Consider the following 13,566-nt stretch of genomic DNA (forward strand, 5'->3'; position numbering starts at 1 on the left):
ACTGCTGATCTTAGGCATTGGTGGTAGTGCATAGCAATACTCTCTGAATTCATGCTGTCTAGTGGTTTAGAGTTGAGAACTGGGTTCAAGTTCTCAGGGGTGAGCTTGCACACATTTCTAACCTGGATAGGTAGTGGATTACAGGTTTTGGTTGAGTGGTCAGTATCTAGGTTTATTTTGAAATTAATCAGGCAGTGGTCGGCCCAGCGCAAGTTGAGGACATCTGTTATGGATACTGTGGTATTAAGGGTGAGTATCCAGTCAAGGATTCTACCTTTGGAGTGGGTGGGGGTGTTCACTATTTGGGAGAATTGCATCTCCTGGAACGCCTTTTGGCATGCTGCCGCTTTACTGTCAGTGGGGTAATTGTAGCCTAGATTGAGATCCCCTGGTAGGATGTATTTTGTTTTAGGTTTAAGTAGGGGTGTAATTAGTAAAGGTAGGTATATGTCTGGTTTACTTGGTGTGCTTGGAGTTCTGTAGACTATTAGGAAGTTGATGGTTTCATGATGGTTGATGGCTAGTTTGAGAGAGAGGGTTTCATATCCACTAAGTACTTCTGTTTTACATTCCCTGAAGAGTAATGAGGTTTTGTAGATGATGGCCACTCCTCCACCTATGGTGTCAGGGCGGTCTGCTCTGAGGAGGGTGTAGTCGGTGGGGACGGCAAGTGTGATCTGTGGACCTGAGGTAAAATGTAGCCAATGCAACTATTGCAGGTGCATGCTAGGTAGAAAATAGGCAGTTGCAAACATAGGCTAGGTCAATGTAACTATTGCAGGCACATGCTAGGTAGAGATAGGCAGTTGCAAACATGGGCTAAAGGTAGAGGTAGACTAAAGCAAGTGTAGACTAGATTAGGCCAGGCCAGGTTATTGCAAGCATCAGGTGGCTAAATGAACAAGATTAGAAGTTTGGATTTGTAAGCGATGCACGCAGTGTGGGGAATATAAGGCATCAGCGGCACGTCAGACCAGCACAATGGTGAAGCGAAGGCAGAAGTAGAGACTGAGACAAGATAGGTTGAAACAGGATCAGGCTGCACAATTAGTTAAGTACATTTAGTTAAGTACAGTTTAAGTACAGGTTTTAGACAATACAGTGTTGTAAAAAGTAATCGCTCCGAGGCGTCAGGGTTAGTTCATTATGGGCTATAGCAGTGAGCCGACAGCACGTTGCTGTGTGCGCATACAATGAGGAGAGGTCCGTGGGCAGCACGCACCTTTGCGCGTACGCCAAAAATGCCTGGGCTGGTTCCGTGGGGCCTCGTGGGTGAATAGAAATGTTGAGGTAGTGTCAGGGAGGGCTCAGCTGAGCCGGTGTGTGGGAGTTTGAGTCAGAGTTGGGAAAGGACGGATGGATGTTGCTGTGGAGGGCAGGGTACGGGTAGGAGGGTGTATAAATAAGACTACGAGGGTTACCTTGCAGCGGTATTACACTCACTCTGCTTCTCCAGGCTCAGACAGGATCAGACAGGAAATGGCCTTGGTGGTCTGGGCCTTTGTCGAGGAGGCCGACTTCGCCTGCCGGCGTTTCACGATTGGGCAAAGATTCAGGTAGCAGTCCATAAGTAGAGGTGCTCTGCCAGCACGTTAGGCAGCCAAAAATGAAAATCATGCGTAGCATGCGGTGGCCATTTTAGGAGGTGGTAGTGCCTCGTGGATAATGGTGATTGCAGTGAGGAGAGTTAGATATTTCTTCCGAACTGTGTGTGATGCGATCTTCTTTCACAGCACAGGGCAGCAAGCACGTTGTCCGTGCTGGAGGGCTGCAAATTGTTTAGTATTGAGGTTTATAATATTACAATATTTGTATTTGTATTTATTTGAAGAACATTGATGTCAATTTCAAACAGAAATGTCTTAAAATAACACATTTACAGGTTGTGGAGGCATTCCCGTGAATGGTGCCTGTACAATAGTACAAAGATGAGAACAAGTGGTGAGCCAGTTTATAAGCGTGTAAAAAGTGGGACATATACCAGGGGACAAAACCAAACAAACAGAAACAAATATATATATGATAACAGGTGACTTACAAAGGTAACATTAACGTAAGGGGGCAAGTGCTTCACAGTAAAGAGGAGTGCTATTTAAATACACAAAATTACATTATTAAGTGCCCCTGGATGCAGTGGTGGGGTCATGTAGGTAGGATGGGGGAGTTGGCAGAGGGAGCTCTCTCTTTAGCAACTAAGTGAAGTTTTAGCCAGGATTTGAAGAGATCCACAGTTGAGATTGCTTTGATTGTTAAGGTTAGGGGTTCCAATGGAGCTGTGCGAGTGGGCAGAGAGAATGGAAGTGAGAGGAGGCCCAAGGAGTGTATGGGACGGTGAGGTTGAGTGCAGAGGAGGGTCGGATGGAACAGGATGGTGAGTAAACTGAGATGCATTCAGACAGGTACTGAGGAGCAAGACCATTGATAGCTTGGTAGACTACGAGAAGGAACTTAAAAAGAGAGTGGTTTTGCATGGAGAGCAAACCCGCATGTTGTTTGTAGGTAAAAATAGTTGAGGATCTGGGTATGATGTAGAGAGTGTGGGTAGCCAAGTTGAGGACATTTCTAGAGGGAGGAAAGAGTAGATAGGAAAGCTAAGGGGTAGGCTTGAGCAGTAGTCATATTTGCTTAGCACGAGAGTGTAGATTAGTGCTTTTATAGAGTGTTTAGTAAGAAAAGGACACATTTTCCAAATGTTGTGGGTAATACGAGCCAGGGAGTCACTGGTCGTGATGAATTGTTGCAGTCATAGGTTGCTCTCAAAGAGGACCACAAGATTGGAAACCTTGGGTCAGGGAGCAAGAAGGGCAGGAGTCAAGGAGATACGAGAGGAGAGGGTAGGGATGGCATTGGAAACCAGGAGAAAGATGACTTCAGTTTTTGATGGGTTCAATATGAGGAAGCGGAGAGCCATCTAGTGGTGAATTGCAGTGAGACAGTTTGTAATCCGTTCTGAGATGGCTGGGGTGGAGGAGGGAAATGAGAACAATATTTGAGTGTCATCAGCAAAAAGATGATAGTCATAAATCTTCCTATGGAAAATGTATATGTGGAAGATAGGGAATTCATAACCGAAGCGGATCTCCGAAAAGCCCACTGAGCTTGGAAAATGTCTGTTATGGATTAGGGGTGCATGAATTTTCATCCGGCTGAGCTTGCTTCTGCGTGGACAACAGAGGTTATTTATTTTATAGTAGGGAGAGTCCATGGTTTCAACTCGATGACGTCAGAAAGGCCAGTAGGGCTGAGTCAATGTCAGTCACTTGGTAGCATTCATGATGTAGACTCTGACATTCCTTAAAGTAATACTATTTATTCAGGTAGGATTGCAATGTTATGAGTTCTGTACCTGGGGAAAAAAAACACTGGATGTAGATCCATTAAGAGGCCTTCTTGTGCAGGGAAGGCCATGAATGCCCCAACACTAATTAATGCAAGGGAGCTGTCAAGCGCATCATTTGTGTTGCAACACAGCCCTATGGAAATACGCAGAGGACAAAGTGACATGCACATTCCTCAAAGTAATGAAAATAAAGAAATGCATCCTCTGCTCATTTTTTATTTGCATTACTTTTTATGAATTTTCCAGTGCTTTGTTATCTGCAAACAAAGAGTTAATTTTAATTTCTAAATTAAAGAAAAGGCCAGATGCTAGCGACTAATCATTTGGACGCATTGCTTTCATTGAGTATCATTAGAAGGAAAGGTTCTGAACATCTGATCTATTCCAATAACTTTATGCTTTGATTGCTTTTAACATGTGCTAGAAGGAGAAGGTCTGACCTCTTCAACCCACTGTTTACAGAAACACTTCATCAGCATGAATGATCATAATCTTAACTCATATCTGTCACCCGAATCTGTTTGAGGTCGGCCGAATCCGAATCACCCGAATACAGTGAAAATTCTCTATTACTCTGGATTCTGCTGACCCATGATGAACCCCAATAGCTGAGAATTCCAAATAACGTTAAATGTAAATAATGGCAGAAAAAAGGAATAGTGTCAAGGCAATCCTATAGGACAACGATTTGAAGCACATCACCTATCTCTCAGCATCCCGAAAAACCTTGTCCAGTCACCCCATCATGAGCAAGGGCAACTCCTGACACCCTTGTGTCACACATCCTCAGAACTTTTTCCTCGTGTGTCTTGATAGCTCATAGAAAGTTCCCTGACCTTCCAAAACCAGAACCACTGATCATTCTCAAACAGGCAATTTCAAGGCATGCAAATCACAAAGGACAATTCTGTTGGAGACAGTGGACACAGGAGAGAAGCTCTTCAAGCTCGTGCTATTGATGATAACCTGAGAGAAGATCCTCATATTATGCTATGTGGAATTTGCAAAGCACTTAACTGCTATAGTCTCAAAGCGCTAAGCAGATGGACATATGCGATTCCGGATGGGCCAGGGTCTGTCCTAGAATTAGATGATTACGCAGTATATTTGAATACAGAGACAATTGCATTAGCAGAAAAGGGAAAAAATATCAATATGGATGATTACTCTGCCCAGTTGGTTTCATGTGATAATGCCCCGCAAAAAAAAAAAGCCATGCAGAATGGCGCTGTTCTTTTGTGTCAACATTATCCTTAGGAATATGTGGGGGACTGCCCCGCAACCCCTGACATATTTGTTTTTATTTCAAGGGAGCAGGGAAACCCCCGAAACCCCTGACCCCATTTACCCCATATATTCTCCCCCTATTATGTCGCCTATGCCGTTTCCCAGTGACTATATGTATGGTGACATTATGTACAGTGACAATATTACCTGATACTGCCCTCCTAGGATGGTTGTTTTGTTCACCTATGGTATATTTTAGTTACACACATACCATTCCATTTAAAACTAAGGAAATGCATACAAGATGGGTACACCGATGCCGTGCTGCATAGGGTTGTATCTGCTAATGTAGAAGGATATGCTTTGCTGTGGGCACATTTTGCTTGGTTGCCAGTGGGAAATTCACACTTTTACTACTCGGTTTTCACTGCAAAGTGAAAAATACTGAACAAAAACCTATTTTTTTCACATTTACCCCTGGGAGTCCAGCACATTGTGCCCACAACAACGCGTGGACAACGCGTGGACAACGCGTGGACAACTATTTTACGTTCCCGTATGCTCGATATGGAATTCTTAGCTTTCCACTAACAGTGCACAGCTTAAGCCCTAAAACTATAGCCACTCCACATGTGAATCTTCTGCTAAATGTCTGCTTTGGAAAGGCACTCGATATGCCCGTTGCTTAGTGTTTCCCCATTGCTGACAAATAGGTGGCCTCACACTTGTGAAGTTCTCTTTTATTTGGGAAGGGTGTGTCCAGGTGGGATGCTAGTGCGTACACTATTTCACGAAGATTATGGTAATTTTTCAGTGTGAAATATCAAGGCAACAGCATTTTGCAATATTTTGTGGTTTGGAGGGCATTCTGAGTAGGGAAACCTTGAGTGATCCGTGCAAGTCAGACATCGTACAATCCCAGATAAATTCTTTTGAAAAATCCAGAGATTCTTACTGTAGTTTTCTGTCAATGGGCATTGCCCCAATCCTAAATCTATAGGAATCCCACAGAGCCAGCCACACATTCTGGTGAAAAGGCACTATACTGGACTCCCGTTACATGCTTGTGTTTTTTGGTGAGGTGAATGATATGGCCAGGGGAGTTGCTAGGTCTGGAAAAGACCCGGGGCTAAACTGGTGTTGGAACTGTTGGGACTGGGGGCTAGCTAGTCTTTTGGATGTAGCTCCTGAGATTCTATCCGGGGCTACAACCAAAAGATCAGGGGCTATAGCCCCCTTAGCCCCCCCTCCCCCCTAGCAACGCCCCTGGATATGGCACATGTGAGGATTGTAGGAATGTTATATGAAGAAGAACATGATTTTGGTTAATATTTTGAAGTTTGAATGACATACAGTCCTCATGAAATTCACACAACTAGACGTTTTTGGATTCTCATATGTGCCTTCTTTAATAACTTTATATTTGGTTCATAGTTTATATCATTGCACTGCTGTCCCAGTCCTCAATCTATAGCCACCTCAAGGTGAATCTTCAGTTAAATATATGCGCTGCAAACAAGACCATGCAGAGCAACAGAGGTTCGAATCCCGGATTGCGCTTAGAAACCAAACTCAGGTACAGTATTAGGCGCGTTATAGAAAACCATTAAAATAAAAAATAAAAAAATTGAAAGGGCACTAGACCTCCCTATTGTTTTGTGCTTCAGTTTTATGGTAGGATATGAGCTACCATTCTCACAGAAAGCAGTTTACAAAGGTCTGACATGTTCTTGCAGGCAGACAGTATTGGTTCTTAGTTGGAAATATCAAGAACATTAGATTTTGTTTGCAGTGTCCGGTGATATGCGTGGCATTCTGGGTGGGGACATCCCGCGTGATCCACACAGGGAAGACATCATTGGATTTACACAAGCAACTTCTTTAAAAAAATCATATTGGCGAGCACAGTTTTTAATATTCAGAATGAACGTGCTGCCAACAGGGGAAATTAACTGCATAAGAAGTAGAGGGAATACCTGCAAATTATGCGATGAGTTGGGTGCCCGAGAAAATGTGGTTAACTTGATAATTGAATGCCGCTCCTTTCAGCCAGGCTTGGACTGGCCTATAGGGCAATAGGGCAATAGGCAATGCCCAAAACCAAAAATGCAAAATGCTAGTGTGGGCCACTTTTATTGTTATTGTTATTGTTATTTTGCACTTATATAGCGCCTTATATACCATTGGTATGGTCTGAAGGCGCTGGTAGGTTGAACGCCCTTGGGAACCGAAGTTCAGATCAGTAGAGAGAGTAGGGAGAGTCAAAAGGTGCGTGTGAGCACCGGATATGTGTGCAGCTTGTGCAGTACACGTGTAATAGCTGCTTCTTATCGGTAGGTGTGGTGGTTGAGAGATCAGGAGAATGTGTTCGTTCTGGCAGGATTTATCCGGAACGGATGTGGCTGCGTTAGGCCTGAGGAAAACGCCTGGCTGGGGGTGTGGGACCAGCAGTGTTTACATAGAATGATGTGGAGTAAGCGGTGGATGTTCGTATGAGAACAGTTATACCGAATGGTGTCATAGTATCTCTGTGTTCTAGTTGAGTGGTGATGTAAGGAGAGAGTAAGCATGGGGTGTGGTGTGACGGGTTATATGGTCTTTCAGTGTACAAACTTCTAAATGCAACTTTCCCAGAGAGGGAACTGGGCGAACTGCTAAGTACAATTTTCCATACAGAGTCTAATGGGAACACTTCTAATTTCATTTCATCAGAGAAGGTATTGGACTCGTATCCGCAGTCATCCGCCCTCCGCAGTCATCCGTCCTCCGCAGTCATCCGCCCTCCACAGTCATCCGCCCTCGGCAGTCATCCGCCCTCCGCAGTCATCCGCCCTCCGCAGTCATCCGCCCTCCGCAGTCGTCCGCCCTCCGCAGTCGTCCGCCCTCCGCAGTCGTCCACCCTCCGCAGTCGTCCGCCCTCCACAGTCGTCCGCCCTCCACAGTCATCCGCACTCCACAGTCATCCGCCCTCTACAGTCATCCGCCCTCTACAGTCATCCGCCCTCCATAGTCATCCGCCCTCCATAGTCATCCGCCTTCCACGGTCAACCGCCATCCACACTCATCTTCCAAAGGTATCTGCCCTCCACAGTCGTCCGCCCTCCACAGTTATCCGCCCCCCACAGTTATCCGCCCTCCACAGTCATCCGCCCTCCACAGACATCCGCCCTCCACTGACATCCGCCCTCCTCAGTCATCCGCCTTGCACAGTCATCCGCCCTCCGCGGTCATCCGCCCTCTATGGTCATCCGCCTTCCACACTCATCTTCCACAGGCATCCGCCCTCCACACACATCTTCCCCAGGCAACCGCCCTCCACAGTCTTCCGCCATCCATACCCATTTTCCAAAGGCATTCGCCTTTTTTTTTTTACATTTGGTTTTGCTTTGGGTGCTTCGCTGGGTCGGTGTTATTTTGATGATGCTAGAATGGAACCGGTTGGTTTTAGGGAAAGAGCCAGGTTTTCAGTAGTTTGCGGAAAGCTGTTAGCTCCTCGGTTAGCCTGATGTGGGGTGGGAGAGAGTTCCACAGGGTTGGGGCTAGGGCTGAGAATGATGCTCCGCCTAACCTGACTGAGTTTGTCTTAGGAATTACTAGGAGGCCGGCTGTGCTTGATCTGAGGGTGCGAGTGGGGTGATAAGCTATTAGTTTTTCTTGAAGATATTGTGGTCCAGTTTTATGTACTGCTCGATGGGTGAGGCATAAGGTTTTGAAAGCTACCCTACGGGCTACTGGAAGCCAGTGGAGTGTCTTGAGGGCTGGGGATACGTGGTCTCTTGGACCAAGCGCAAGTAGCACTTTGGCCGCCGCGTTTTGTGCTCTTTGAAGTTTGTTCATTTGGTAGGCATGGATTCCGAGGTATAGGGGGTTGCCGTAGTCCAGCCGTGAGATGACGATTGATTGTACCGCAGAGACTCTGTTAGGAAATGATAGATATGGAAAGATGCGCCTAAGGCTTTTGAGGTGGTAGTGGCAGGACTTTGAGACATTGTTGACTTGGCGCGAGAGTGTTAGGTCAGAGTCTAGGGTGCATCCAAGATTTTTCACTGTGTTGGAGGGTATCGGTGAGTTGCCCATGGCGGTTGGCCAGGGTAGAGGGTGCGGGAGAAGATCTGGGTTGCCGCACACCATGATTTCTGTTTTGGAGGGGTTTAACAGGAGGTGGTTTTGGGTCATCCAGCGTTCAATGTTAAGGAGGCAGGATGCCAGGTCAGGTCGTGAGTTAGGATTCGTGTTCAAGAATTTTAGAATTAGTTGTGTGTCATCGGCGTAATTGTAACATAGGATGTTGTGTGCACGAATTATCGGTGGGAGGGTGATCAGGTAGAGATTGAAGAGGAGGGCAGATAGACACGCTCCTTGTGGGACTCCTGTGTCGACTGGTCGGGCTTGGGAGGTAAAGTTGGAGAGTGTCGTTATTTGGTGCCTGTCCTTGAGGAATGAGGCTATCCATTTGAGGGCGGTTCCACGTATTCCTAGGGAGTGGAGGCGATCAAGGAGTATTGAGTGATTGATCGTGTCAAAGGCGGCTGATAGGTCGAGAAGGATTAGTGCGGCGCATCCCGCGGAGTCAGCAGTCATTTTAAGGTCGTCCCAGATAGAGGTTAGGGTGGTTTCAGTTCCGTGACAAGTTCTGAAGCCTGATTGGGCGGGGTCTAGGAGTTTGTTGGCTTCAACAAAGGCGTTAAGTTGAGAGTAGGCGGTTCGGTCAATGAGTTTGGCGAGGAACCTGGTGTTTGATATGGGGCGGTAGTTTTTGGGCTCAAGCGGGTCGAGCGAGGGTTTTTTAATCAGGGGTTTGACGTGCGCCAATTTGAATGCGTCTGGAAAGGTACCGGAAGAGAGGGAAGCATTTATGATGGATCTTGCGTGTTCTCCTGCACAGGTGGAGGCAAAGATTTCTTTAAGGGTAGTGGCAGGGCATGGGTCCAATGGTGATCCGGATGGTTTGCGGGCAGATAGGAGTTTGAGAAACTGTTCTGTTGTTAATGGACTGAAGGAGTCGAACGTTGGTTGCGTGGAGGTTGTAGCTGATGGGTTGGGTGGTAAGGGCTGAGGATTGTCTAGTGGCTGTAAGAGTGCTAGTTTGGAGGTTAGAGTATTTGTCCTTTCTATAGCAGTGGAGTAGAAGTGGAGGGAGAGTGAGTCACAGAGTGATTGCGATGCGGTCGGGATGGTTGTGTTACAAGCTGGGTTGGTGAATTCGGAGATAATTTTGTGGAGTTCTTTGCTTGGGTTTTTGCAGTTTAGGATTCGGGAGTTGTAGTGGGCCTTTTTTGTTTTCCGGATTTCGGCTTTGTACCGATACAGGTGTCGGGCTAAGGTGGTCCTGCTCTCATGGGTTTTCTCTTTATGCCATTTGCGTTCTAGGTGTTTGTATAGTCGTTTAGTGGTCTTCAGCTCGGGAGTGAACCATCTGGGGAAAGGGCCACGGCGGATTGATGGTTTGCAGGGGGGGGTGAGGCGCATCAGAGATGCGCTAAGCCATGAGTCAAGGGCCTCAGGGGTGAGATGGTTGTTTAGAGGGCAGGATGGTGGTGGAGACTGGAGGAGAACCTCGGCTAGGTCTGGGGTGATTATTAGTTTCTTCCAGCATTTGCCTATGTTCGGAGGTTCGGATACGAGTAGGGGGAGGGGATCGGGTGCGTGGATGGTGAAAGAGAGAATGTAGTGATCAGACCAGATGATAGGGGTGGGCGGCATTAGCTGAATCAGGTTGTTGGAGCTAAAGATGGCATCGAGGGTGTGTCCTTTATAGTGGGTCGGTCCGTTTATGTGGGGTTGGAGGTTAATTGCATCTAATCCGTCAACCAGGGAGTATGTCATAGGGTTGGTGGGGATGTCGAGCCATATGTTGAAGTCTCCAAGAAGGGTGAGGTTGGGATGGTTTAGTTGGAGGGTGGCGATAGAGTCGCAAAGGTTATTTGCGAAGTGTCTATCGTAGCCTGGGGGCCTGTAGATTATTAGGAAGCTATGTGAGAGCGATGGTGAGAGGGATAGTTTAACAAGGAGAGATTCGCAGGAAGGAATGGAGGGTTGGTTATTGATGATTGAGGCGCGGAAGAGAGATTTGAAGACGAATGCTAGCCCTCCTCCCCTGGACGGACGGTTCAGTGGGATGAGGGAGTAGTTGGGGGGAAAGGCTTCGTTGGCGATTGGGCCGAAGTCGTCAGAGAGCCAGGTTTCAGTGATGAAAACTAGGTCTGGTTTGTCAGAGGTGAGGAGGTCAAAGATGGAGTGTCTGTTTTTTGCTATTGATCGGGCGTTAAATAGGATGCAGTTCACATCGGCAGTCGGGGATGATCTTGGTGGTGGGGGGGGAGGGTGCAGTGGTGGAGAGTTTGGGGGGGGGTGGGTTGGGTGATGATGGATGGGAATAGTGGGCGAGCAGAGAGATTGGCAGGCTTCGGGAGGGGTTGGGAGGCTGCGTGTGATAGGATGGTCGGGTTTTGGAAGGGGGATTTGAAAGAGGGATGTTGACGGTAAGGAGTTTCAGTTGCAGCTGATGAGAAATCGAGGGAGAGGGGTTTCAGGTGGGGGGAGGCCGCGGGGGAGAGGGGGGATTGCGGGATAGATGTGGTTGGTCGATATAGGGGGGGCGAGGAGTGCTGTGAGATTGAGGGGGACCAGGAACGTTTCCTCTTTAGTTTCCTTGCTGCGACTGGTGTGTGGGAGAGAGTGGGGGAGTCGGAGGGTGAGTGGGAGGCAGCTTCGGTTCTTGCTAGGGCTAGCCGTGCAGTTTTTAGGGAGGGGAAGGGGTGAGGTCGAGTGGGGATGGTGGCAGGGGTATAAGGGGAGGGCGGGAGTTGGGTGGTTGCAGGGTGGGGTGTGGCAGGTATGATAGAGAGGGGAGCGGGTATGGGTAATGCTGGTGGGTCAGGGGTGGGGTTCAGAGGATGAGTGGTCTTGGGGTGGGTGGCTCGCCATCGTGCCCCCCTTGCTTGGTGTTTGGAGAGGGGAAGAGCAGGGGGTGCGAGATAGGGTGGGGGGGTTTGGGTGCGGCGGGTCGGGACGGGAGACAGATCGGAGAGTGGGGGTGGTCCATGGGTGGTGTTTCTGACTGATTCTGGTGGAGTGGGTGCACTCATGATTGGTGCGAGTTTTAAGATTGGTTTAGGCGGGTTTTCTGATTGTAGTTCTAAGGTCGGTGGTGACACGCTTTTAGGTACCCTTCAGGGTTCAACTGCTCAAACCTGAGATCCTTCCTATAACATGGGATGTGATATCAACTCCTTCCTATTCCAATCCTGAGACCCTTCCTATACCATGAGATGTGATATCTTAGGCACACTTCGGGGTTCGACTGCTCAAGAAGGTATTAGATTTATTTGGTGCTTACTAGCTAGAGTTTTAAACAGAGATTATTTTAGTTTGTTGGGTACCTTTCTAGATTCCTCTGTCGCCAGGGAGGATATTCGGACAGCTTCAAGATTTTATTTGCTTAGAAGGGGTATTAGGTTGTTAGTCTCAGAGAGATTTTTTAGAGGGATTATTGGGCACAACTTCTACATACGCACGTAGGCTCAAGGAGTGTAATACTTAATGAATGTAATTCGGGACACTACTAAAATTTAACTTTTTCAGAGAGGTTATCGGGCGCAGTTTCTAATTGTAGTTTCGGGAACAATTCTAAATGCCAGTTTCTTAGAGAGGCTATTGGGGGTAGCTTCAGAAATGCAATTGGGAACACTTCTAAATGCTGTTTTCTTAGAGAGGCTATTTGGCACAGCACCTAAATGCAGTTGGGAAGACTACTAAATGCAATTGGGGACACTTCTAAATGCAGCTTTCTTCAGAGAGGCTATTGGGCGCAACACCTAAATGCACTTGGGAGCATTATTAATTGCAGTTGCGAATACTATTAACTGGTATTAGGAACACTTCTTAGATGCAACTTTCCTCAGAGAGGCTATTGAGCGCAGCACCTATATGCAATTGGGAGCACTATTAAATGCAGTTGTGAACACTACTAAATGGTATTGGGAACACTTCTAGACGCATTTGGCGCAACTCTTACATGCAATTGGTAGCAATACTTAATGTAATTGGGAGCACTACTCAAGGCTATTGGGCGCAACTCCTAAATGCAATTGGGGACACTTCTACATGCAATTTTCTTCAGAGAGATTATTGGGCACAACACCTGAATGCAATTGGGAATACTTCTAAATGGAGTTTTCCTCAGAGAGGCTATTGGGCCCAACACCTAAGTGCAATTGGGAACACTATTAAATGCAGTTGGGAACACTACTGAATGCACTTGAGAACACTTCTAAATGCAACTTTCCTGCGAGGGGCTATTGGGCACGACTCCTGAATGCACTTGAGAACACTTCTAAATGCAACTTTCCTGCGAGGGGCTATTGGGCACAACACCTGAATGCATTTGGGAACATTATTAAATGTAATTGAGGACACTTCTAGATGCAATTTTCATTAGAGAGGCTAATGGGCTTAATTTCAGAATGCCATTGGGATCACTTACTAAATGCAATTGGGATTAGGTGAGAGGCTATTCTATACGCAATTGGGAACACTTCTAAATGCAACTTTCCTGCGAGAGGCTATTGGGCGCAGTTTCAGGATGCAGTTGGGAACACAGCTAGATGCAATTGCGAATACTTCTACATGCAACTTTCCTCAGAGAGGCTAATGGGCACAATACCTAAGTGTGGGAACACAGCTAGATGCAATTGTGAATAATTCTACATGCGACTTTCCTCAGAGAGGCTAATGGGCACAGCACCTAAATGCAATTGGGAACACTTCTAGATGCAACTTTCTTCAGAGAGGCTATTGGGCGCAACACCTAAATGCAGTTGGGAACAATTCTAGATGCAACTTTCTTCAGAGAGGCTATTGGGCGCAACACCTAAATGCAATTGGGAACACTTCTAAATGTAATTTTCCTCAGAGAGGCTATTGGGCGCCACTCCTGAATGTAATTGGGAACGGTTAAAAATGCAATTTTTCTTAGAGAGGCTAGTGGGCACGATATC

This window comes from Ambystoma mexicanum, chromosome 2p (genome assembly GCF_040938575.1).
Source record: "Ambystoma mexicanum isolate Mex_15411 chromosome 2p, UKY_AmexF1_1, whole genome shotgun sequence".
NCBI classification, from domain to species: Eukaryota; Metazoa; Chordata; class Amphibia; order Caudata; family Ambystomatidae; genus Ambystoma; species Ambystoma mexicanum.